We start from the raw sequence: 10,693 nt of genomic DNA, 5'->3' as shown, positions 1-10,693 counted from the left end.
AAGCATTTCTATCGAATAGACTTTTGTCACGTATCTCAAAATCATCATACAAGCTCACTAATCATTCCCACACTTCACTAAACACGGCCCAAATACAGCTATTACATCGTTATTAACGCTAACTAAGGCTCAACTACAGGTAGCTCCGACACAATTAGCATACACGTCACACATATACACACGGACTCCACACTCCCGTACCCTGTGACTGGCTTAAGCATCATGGGGCCGAGATTTTGAAATGAGGGCGCCTACTCACCTAAAACCTAGCATCAGCTGGGGCTCCCATTACACATACACCAGGTTCATTTTATTAGACTCCCTACGTTCATTATGTTCATTTGTTACAGGTTCCAAAATCGTCGCTCTGATACCACTTTGTAACACCCCCATATTCAGAGGAGCCTTAACTAGGCCTTCCTTAGCATATAAGGGCGTTACCATCTCGGTTGCCCGAGGATAGTAATAATAAAATGTCGATAAGAGAACTATTATGTTATATTACAAGTGATTTAAACAACAAACGATATAAAAGGTACAACTCAAAGACTACTCGGTACTGCTATCAAATCTCGTGAAGACTCATCCCTGCCCAGACTCCAGCTATCAACAACATCAGCACCTGCTAAGACCGACTGCTCACCATAAGGGATCACGACAGACACATAACAAACAAGCAACCACACAAGGTCAGTACTGAGATGAGATACGACAACAGCAACTAAAATTACCAACACAATACAATGCTATCAATCTCAAACATAACCACAATAACCCAACCAACTCTGTCACTGACTGTCCACTGGACCAGCCCTGCCAGTGGGGGACCGTAGCCGTTCCCACCAAATCCCCGCTCCTCATAATGAGCGATAACCCTGTCCATTAATGTGCACATCCCCTTCCGCGGCGGGTTCCACGAAGGGCGAAACTAGGGCGTGAAGCCACTCCCGCAAGTGACCCCACTCAGCCGAGGACACGCCTCGAGAACCAGAGACAAACAACCACAATCACAATCACAGCCGTCACAATACAACTACGATACTAAACAACCACAATCAGCCACAACGACCGACATACTAGACAATCTACAGAAACTGAGTAGGCGAACCCACCTTTAAGCAACTGCAACCAATCCATGTCGACAAACAACATATCCAGCGACGAAGCAAAGCCTATAACCACAATACAATTATCTATTACTAACAAGCAAACCCTAACATTAAAGAACAAGGACACGGATGATGATTATGACATACCTATAGGGAGAAAACTCAGCAAAAGACCGCTACCCGACTCAAGTGACGCTCTCCTAAGGCACAAGGATCTTCAAAAGGCTTCCATGGATGTTTTGAGGTGAAGGGAAGGGAAAGAGGCGACTGAAGGATAGGAGGAAAGTGGCGGAAGTGATATGCGGATTTAACAAAACGCGATATAAAACCCTCGCTGAAAACTCGGTACTCGATCGAGTACCCAACATACTCGATCGAGTGGCCCCCTACTCGATCGAGTAACCTAGCTACTCGATCGAGTAGCCTCTACTCTGTCGAGTACCACTCTTAACACGCAACCCAAGATGATTTTGGCACTCACTTCTAAGGCTATTCCCGCTCCCAAGGTCAGTCAACACTGGTTAAAGGGTCTCAAAAAGGGCGGGTATTACATTCGAAATGTTTGAAAAGGTCTCGGGGACGGTGTATGGTCCTCGGGATTTTGAAAATGTTTCGAGAAAAGGGTGTGTGCCTTTCTCGGGTTTTAAAAGAGCCATTGTCGGCGCAAGACGGGTTAAAATCCATGTCTTGACGCGACGATTATAACGGCGTAAAAAGGTGTTTTGAAATGGTTGTAGAAAACAGAGTTTGAAAATCGTCATTACGACGGCCTAGAAAGGCATGTTGAAATCGTTATAGAAAACCGGGTTTGAAAATCGTCATTACGACGGCCTAGAAAGGCGTGTTAAAATGGTTATAGAAACCGGGTTTGAAAATCATCATTACGACCGCCTAGAAAGGCGTGTTATTTGAAATGCAACGGTCGGCGGAAGACCGAGGTTTGGAATAGCCATTATAACGGCACAAAAAGGTGTTTTTGAAAGTTTGAAAATGACACGGAAGGACTTATGATCACATAACACATAAGCACTCGCAGTTTCATTATATTATGCATAATGCTGATACGGGTTTTGGCTTAAAGGGTGGGTTACACACCAAGCAATCAAACCCCGATTTTCGAGAGGGATACCAATCCAAACAAAATGTGTAAGGAGGGTGCCCTAGCCTCGTGCTCGAAGGTGATGAAAGCTCTGTGACGAAACAGAAATGTGTATCGTCAATGGTATGCTTGACTCAATCGGGATTCGAAACGCGGGGATGTGAAAACTCACGCCGACTGGACGAACCGATTGGTCGAAAAGGGTTTGGTTAAGGGCCCAGACAAGGAACTCGACCGTGACTGTAATATCAATTAATGCATTTCAACCAAGACCTCGTTCGAGTCTCACCATCTAGGGATCACAAAGACACAAGTGTCCTAGTTATCCTCAGCGGAGTCCCCAATCTGTGGACATGGGCCACAAGCCTGTCTGTGGACGTAAGCCACCTACCGGTCCGTAGTCACGAGCCACCTGCACGTCAAGCCAATCTGTGGACATGCAGCGGTCTTTTGAAAGCCACGCTCGGCAGCGTAAGAATGCTTTCGACCGGATCGTTTTACATCGGTCGGTTTCGTCTTGGCAAGGGTCTCGAAACGATGCAAGAGATGTTCGGAGTCACCACCAAGCATTTGTGGGATGCCTGGAACCCGTTCGAATCCACTTTATACCTCGGTCAAATGAAGCACAAAGCAGGGTTTGACATAGGTACTAAAGATAAGGAATCGTCCCTCTTTAGCATTCTATGCCTAGAATGACTCTCGTACGCCCTAGATAAGGTCGTCCACTATCCAAAGTTTCTGAGTAAGAGGTGAAGGTATGTATTGGGAAGCCCTTTACTCAGACACCCAATCCCGCCTGCGGTAGCGGCCTCCACTGATCGATCTTGGTTGGTTAAATGCAAAAGTTTGTAAAACGGTTTAAATGCATGAATGCGCATCCAAAATTTTAACCTAACATGTGAGCTTTCTATGTCGGTTTGTGATGCGATCCCGCTAAGTATTCACAAATTAATATGTGGTCGTTGGGTCACGGTCGAATCAAAACACAATTTATAGCTTCACAAACAACTCTACAATTAGTAAAGAGGCAAGTAAAGGTTGGATCCCAAGGGACGGGTATTGAAATGAGAATTCTATTGCAACTAGTGGTGTCTAAGGGGTGTCACAAATTGGGTTGATGTAGAAGGTCACTAAACTAAAATAGCAATGAAAATAAACAAGAAAGATGAATTAAAGGGATGTAAACAATTGATTAAAGGCACTAGGGTGTCATGGGATCATAGGGGAATCATGGGATATGATCATACAAACATGTTCTCAAATTATAAGCAAGCAATTATTGTTGTGATGGATTGAGTTGGGTTATATCTTACAATCCTAGGAAAGTTTGGGTCCCGGAGCCGAATCGATTAGATTGTACAACACCTACAAGTCGACTTAATCTTCCCTACTCAACAACATGCATGGTCTAATGAGACTCGAGTTGGGTTATGTCTTACAAGTCTCATTGAAATGATAGAAGATGATAGTAAATGCAAGGATTCATAGGCTTAGCATTTCATCAAATATAACATGTGCATGAGTTAAGATCAAAACAAGCAAGCAAATAAAACATGAAAGCATATTAGATTAAGCATGAATCATTCCCCATGTTGGTTTCCCCTAATCACCCATTAACCCTAGCTAAGAGACTACTCACTCATTATCATGTTGATCAGGCTAGCAAGGTTGTCAATCATACCAACAATATGAAACATGATGAATAAATGAAAGTAATTAACAATAATTAAAAAGGGATTAAGAGATTATACCTACTAATGATTCCAATAATAAAGCAAAGATAAAAGAAGTACTTGAATGCTTGATTGAGAGGTTGTCAATCTCCCAACAATAACCCAAATAATCTTCAATTACCCAAAATAAAGGATGAACCAGAGAGAGATTAAAGAACTAAAACTTGGATTAAAACTTGATTAATACTTGATTACAATATTAAAGAGAGATTTGATTGATATTAACTACACTCATTATTGATAAGAAGAACATGCTCCTCTAATTAGACTAATGGGGTATTTATAGTGGAAATTAGGGAGGATGCATTAGGGTTAACTAAGGGCTAAACTAGTAATTACACTTTTTAAGTTGAGCAAGGAGGACCCGGTATTTTTCGAGAGAAGGGCTTCTTTTTCGTAGCTTGGAGAAGACAATCCGTCTTTGTCTTTGGAATCCGGGCGGAATAAGGTCGGGACGGGCGGATTCTTGCGTTGGAATCCGAGCGGATTCAGGGGAATCCGGTCGGATTGTGGAGGTGGAATCCGAGCGGATTAAGGCAAAGCCGCTCGGATTGTGCTGCTGCGGGACGGACGGATTGGTGACAATCCGCTCGGATTGCCAGTCAGCAACAAATCTTCTTCTTTTCTTCCCTTTTCTTCAAAAATTCCTTGGGGATTTCCTTGGGGACTCAAGGATCCTTTCTCAACTTTGCTCTTCTACTATAATATGTACAAAAGCCTTCTAATCTTGTCTCTCCTTGATGCTTGGTCATTGAATTCGATCAATTTAGTCTCGTTTTGCCATGAAAATGCAAGATTCTTACTCCTTTCCTACCAAGGGATCAAAATCTCAAAGAATATGCAAAACAAAGAACTAAAGATAAGAAATGACCCAAATAGGCACTAAAAAGCATGGGAACAAGGCTAATTCGGGGGCTAAATATGCGCCAATTATGGTCACATCAAATATCCCCAAACCGAACCTTTGCTCGTCCCGAGTAAAGAGGTGACAAAGACTAGGACCAATACTAACCTATCCTAATAATATAGCCGATATGAGACAATTAGCGGGTCTCACTCCGCCCCTTCAACTCACAACAAGACAACCATGAGGTAGGATGCCTTCTTGCAAGGCAAGGTGGGTCTTGCCAAAATGGCGACACATCCAAACATTAAGCACATAAAATCACATAAAGGATGCATCTACAAAAAGAATAGCCACTCCCTCATCAAGTGGCGGAGGCACTAAAGAGGAACAAATTTAAGAGCATGTAATCCTTCACAAATACTAGTTCAACAAATTACTAAATCTAAGAGGATGGCACTAAATCACCTCCAAATGGTGTTAAACTAGGCTACTTTCGTCCTCAATTTCCAAATGCTTTCGTCAAGAGCGATCAGATGGTGGTGGAATGATGATCCCTATGATGCTAGTAGCATATGACATGACAAGTCTCGAATTCTCTACAAAAGTAAAGGTCATGGATCGTCCCAAACTCGACCAAGTGGCTTGACAAAAGGCTTTTTGGGAATGAAATGCTCAAATATTTATTCACAACGGGTGGATATGACTAGTATTCAAAATTGTCCTCATTTCACTTTCACATTTCAAAAATTTAAGATGGGGTTTGTCCCTTCCGGGCTAGTGTCCTTTGCTTTCGCCAATCGCTTATTAGGCAACCGGTTAACCTCTAGACAATAGCTTTTCGGGGTGATAGTCACTCTGTCTCTGGGCGGCCGAATTCACAACCGTATGGGGGCCCAATTCAATGGATCCCGCACCAAAGCACATCGAAGTGGTACGCCTCCATCAAAACAACTTAAATTTCTCAACAATTCATAACATTTGAGGTTTCCTTGGCATTACATTACTTCCACATGACAAAATTTCTTTGAAATGAGCACTTCAAGCTTATTAATAGAAAATATTTTTGGGTTGCCTTACCACAAGGTCAAACAAGGTCACCTAGACAAGTTAACCAAGTCCACATCGCATCACGGGGTTGGGTAGGTGACTCACATGCAAACCCTTGACTAGGCCTTGGGTCATGGGTCAAAAGACACTAGTATGACACTATCTAGGGTGTTTTACAACCATTCTAGTAGGCAAAGTCTTAAGTTGAACAAGTATTTGTAATGGCTTAGTTGCTCTTGTCAAAGTTCCTAAATAGGCATTTTTCAAAACATTTCTAACATGCAACTACATGCCATGATGTAACTAATATAGACATCCTAATGCAAGTGATTCTATCAACTAATATGACATATAAACTAAATGCAAGTCCTAAATTCACATTGTTATACCGCATCAATCAAAATAAAGCCACATAGTCATTAACATAAAGAGGAAAAAGGAGATTGGAAAGATCATACCATGCGGTCTTCAATATCCTCATGTCTCGGATGTGGCGTAGTCAATCAATGTGAACAAGGATAGAACAAACACAATATATATAAGACAATATATACAAGATTACAAAAGGAAATAAACATGTTTTTGGGTTTTCAATTTTCAAATTTTTATGATTTTTTTTTTATTTTTCAAATTTTTTGGGTTTTTGAATAAGAGTTAAATGTTAGAATTCCCATCCCCACACTAATATGGGCATTGTCCTCAATGGCCAAAATGATGGAAATTATGCAAAGATGATGCATGATTTCTATACTAAATGCAATCTACACTAAGCTACACTACATGATGCATGGTTTTTGTTATGACGGAGAGGATAATTTAGATTACCTCCCGTTGTGTATGCATTAACTTCCCCAAACCGAGTGAGACACTATTGCTAATGTCCAAGGATGGGTATAGTTCATGCACACACTATGCTATGCATGAAACTAATTTGTCATTTTGGATTTTGAAAATGGGAACAATAAAACGAGAACACCTCAATGGTACCGAGGTGTGAGTCCTCTAATGGGGCTAGGACTAATCCAACAATGATCAAAATTATATAAAATACAAGGAGAGAAATAGACAAACCATGAGAGGGTAGGAGTCTCCAAGGCTTGCTAATCTTCCATCATGCTATCATCATCACTTCCCTCATTAGAAGTGGCCACATTGCCACTTCCCTTGTCATTTGCTTCTTCACTTTGTTCCTCATCTTCCTCATCATCATCTTCACCATCCTTTTCTTCTTCACTTGCTTCTTCCTCAATATTATCATCAACTTCTTCATCATTTCCAACAACCTCATTGTCACCCAAAACGACCCTAGATGCACCCGGAAATAGGACTTCTCTATCCGCCCAACTAGGCAAAGGACAAGATGGATCAAGTAGTCCTTGCCTAGCTAAGTGTAGGAGGGGTGGATATTGAGCCAAGTAGGCATTTTTCCGATCTTCATAGGCTTGCTTGTGCATTGCTTGCATGAGAAGAGTCACATAGTCTTTCCCAACTTCAACTTCTTCCGGCTTGAACTCTTCATACTTAAAAGGGTAAGGTGGTATGACAATGGAAGAGGAGGGCATTTCAAGATCACCCTTTTGTTGTTGAATGATATAATCGGCCTCTTTGGAAAGGGGAAGTAGATAATTGGTCCGGTGGACGCTTAGACGACTAATCTTCGAAGGCAAGGTGAACGATCTAGCTTCACTAGTGAGCCATCCATACTTAGTGTCAAGGGGGTTATGGGCAACCCACTTGAACTTGTGAATCATATTATGCATATCAACAAGATGGCCACCCTACTTTGCTTTGTACTTGTTATCCTTATTGAAGTTAGGATCAAAGTGCTTGGGTAGGATAGTGACTAGGCCGCCATTGACAATAACGGTCGTGCCCTTCTTCCCACAATCAATGTTGAGCCATCTATCTACCAAGAGCCTCAAAGAATTGTAAGGCTTGGTGTGTACTCTTCCGATATTCAAAGCCGATTCAAGGAGAATAAAATCAAGTCTTGTGAAATGGTTGGTATCTTTCCTAGCAATTATGGTGTTACCCACGACCTTGTGCCATACTCTTATGCCCGGATGGTGGACCAAAAGAGCACGACTCGCATGAAAATCCTCAAATTTCTTCCCGAAGATTGCCTCCCAAAGAGGTTCGGGGTCATACTTTCCATAACTCTTAAAATAACTCGGTTCATCACTAAGACCCAAAATTTCACCCAATTCCCTAAAGGTAATGCGTCTACTAACATTAGCTAGACGAAACTCGAGATTCTCCCTATTCTCAACTTTGGTGACTTTCAAGGAACTTAAAAATTCCAAGGTAAGGGAGGGGTATGTCAATTCCTTTGTTTCAAACAATTTCTTCAACCCATGGCATTGAAAAAGGCTCTAGTTTGTTCAAGAACACCCAATTTTTCTAAGGTATCTTCACATATAAATTTGGTGGATTGTAATGACTTCATAGCAAACTTGACAAAGGTATTTCTATGGGTATCGGAAATAAAAGTTACCTCCGGATAATGCAAAAGTTGATCAATTACCGGAGTAGAAGGTGTTGTTGCTCCCATAGAAGGTTGTTGTTGTTGTTGCACTTCCAAGTTTGGTGTTGGTACCACCATAGCCAATGCTTTCTTTGTTTGAAGAGCCTTTTGCCTTTGTGAGAGTGCCTTAGCCTTTGGTGCCTTTGTTGCCTTTGTTGCTCCCTTAGTCCTTGCCATTGATGAACTAACCAAGAAAAGAATGAAAAATCTTCAATTTGTAGTATGCCCAAATCGATTTGAAGGTGAAAGGCTTTGCCTTTATGAAATCAAAAATCGACTCAAAGGTTGAAGATTTTGTGCTTGGTTTTGATTTTTGTTGAAGAAGGAGTGATTGATTTGTTGTTGGAAGGATGGTTTGATTTGTATTTGGTGAATGTTGTTGAGGGTTTTTGTTTTTTTGATGGAGAGGATGAGGGTTTTGATGTTGTGGGTAGTGTTTATGAATGAATGAATGAATGAATTAAGGTGGGAGGGGTTTTAAAGAGACCGAAATTTTCGAATCTGCAGGGGCAATCCGTGCGGATTCTGCTCTTTCTGGACTTTGCAAAACTCGCCTAAAGACGGGCGGATTGGTGACAATCCGCTCGGATTTGCTTGACACGGGACGGGCGGATTTGCTTAAAGACGGACGGATTTCAGTCCAGAAAATTTTGCTTGTTTTCCTCAGCTGCAAAGACGGACGTTTTTCTTACAAGACGGACGGATTCTTCAAGACGGGCGGATTCTTCACAGACGCCGGATTCGATCCACGATCAAGAAATTTTCAAAATTCAGCTCAGTTCAGGACGGGCGTCTTTTCTGCAATACGCTCGGATTACTGAAGACGGGCGGATTCTCAGGAATCCGCTCGGATTCTTCCCCTGTGTACACGGATTCAGTTCCATCCGTGCACACTGCATTTCCCTTACCATTTTTCCATTCTTTCTTCAAGTCTTGTGTTCGTCATTGTGGGGGCACTACTAAGGCATGGATAGCCTAGGCAATTGCCATCCCCACACTAAGCTAAAAGCACTACACATCAATTGAAATTGTTAGTCCCTCCCTCACTTCTCTCAAACATGACAATTATTTTGATCAAAGTAAATAAAAATCCAAAGATGACAAAAATGCAATACAAGAATTGAAATGTAAGTTAGGGAGTTAGAAATATTTACAAGTGGTGGTTTAGGGAGGACTCCACCAAACTCTCATTCTTGATGAGATGTCAAGGGGGCATGTCCAAGGTGTTGTTGATGTTGCTCAACACCTTGAAAAAGTAATCGAAGGCTTGTTCATTATCATGGTAGAGGTTCTCAATAGACCGTGGTCCTTGTTGTTGGTCTTGATCGATGGCATTACCAATGTAGGGATTAAAAATCCCTTCAAATTCGTCGTCCCAAAGACCACAAACTTCATTGAGTTGATCATTGAAAATCGCTTGCTTAGATGGAGACAACTCTCCCAATTTCTTCTCTTGGCCAATGAGGCCATCCTCTTCTTCCTTGGTTGATTTTGATGAGCTTTGCAAGCTCTCCTTGTCACAATTCACTTGCTCTTTGAATGGAGCATCTTCAATTTTCTTCTTCCATTGGAGTTCCGATTTCTTCCTTTCATCCTTTCGGCTATAATGATCAATCATGAAACATGGTTCATGCAAACGAGGGGCTTTCATAGTCTTGTCAAGATTAAAAGTTATGCTTTCATCTCCCACTTCTAGAGTGAGCTCACCATGTTTCACATCAATCACCGCACCCGCAGTGTGTAGGAAAGGTCTTCCAAGGATGATTGGAATGTTGGAATCTTCCTCCATATCAACAATGACAAAGTCCACCGGGATGAAAAACTTCCCAATTCGCACGGGGACATCTTCCCATATCCCTAACGGTGTCTTCGTCGATCTATCGGCCATTTGGAGTGTGATGTTGGTGCATTTAAGCTCTCCCATCCCCAACCTTTTACTCACCGAGTACGGCATGACACTCACACTAGCCCCTAGATCACATAAGGCTTTGTTGATCGTCGTGTCGCCAATGGTACACGGTATTGAGAAGCTTCCTGGATCCTTTAACTTTGGAGGTGAACTCCCTTGAAGTATTGCACTACTCACCTTAGTGAAGGCGATAGTCTCAAGCTTCCGGATCGACTTCTTCTTTGTGAGGATATCTTTCATGTATTTCGCATAGGCCGACACGTGATTGATTAATTCCGTGAAAGGAATTGAGACTTCCAAATTCTTCACAATTTCCATGAATTTTCCAAGTTGATCATCAAATTTGGGCTTGGCTTGACGACTTGGAAAAGGGAGTCTAATCACAATGGGCTCCTTCTCCTTGGCCTTGTCTTCATTTTTCTTTG

This window comes from Silene latifolia, chromosome 4 (genome assembly GCF_048544455.1).
Source record: "Silene latifolia isolate original U9 population chromosome 4, ASM4854445v1, whole genome shotgun sequence".
In the NCBI taxonomy this organism is placed as follows: Eukaryota; Viridiplantae; Streptophyta; class Magnoliopsida; order Caryophyllales; family Caryophyllaceae; genus Silene; species Silene latifolia.
This window is presented reverse-complemented; position numbering follows the sequence as displayed.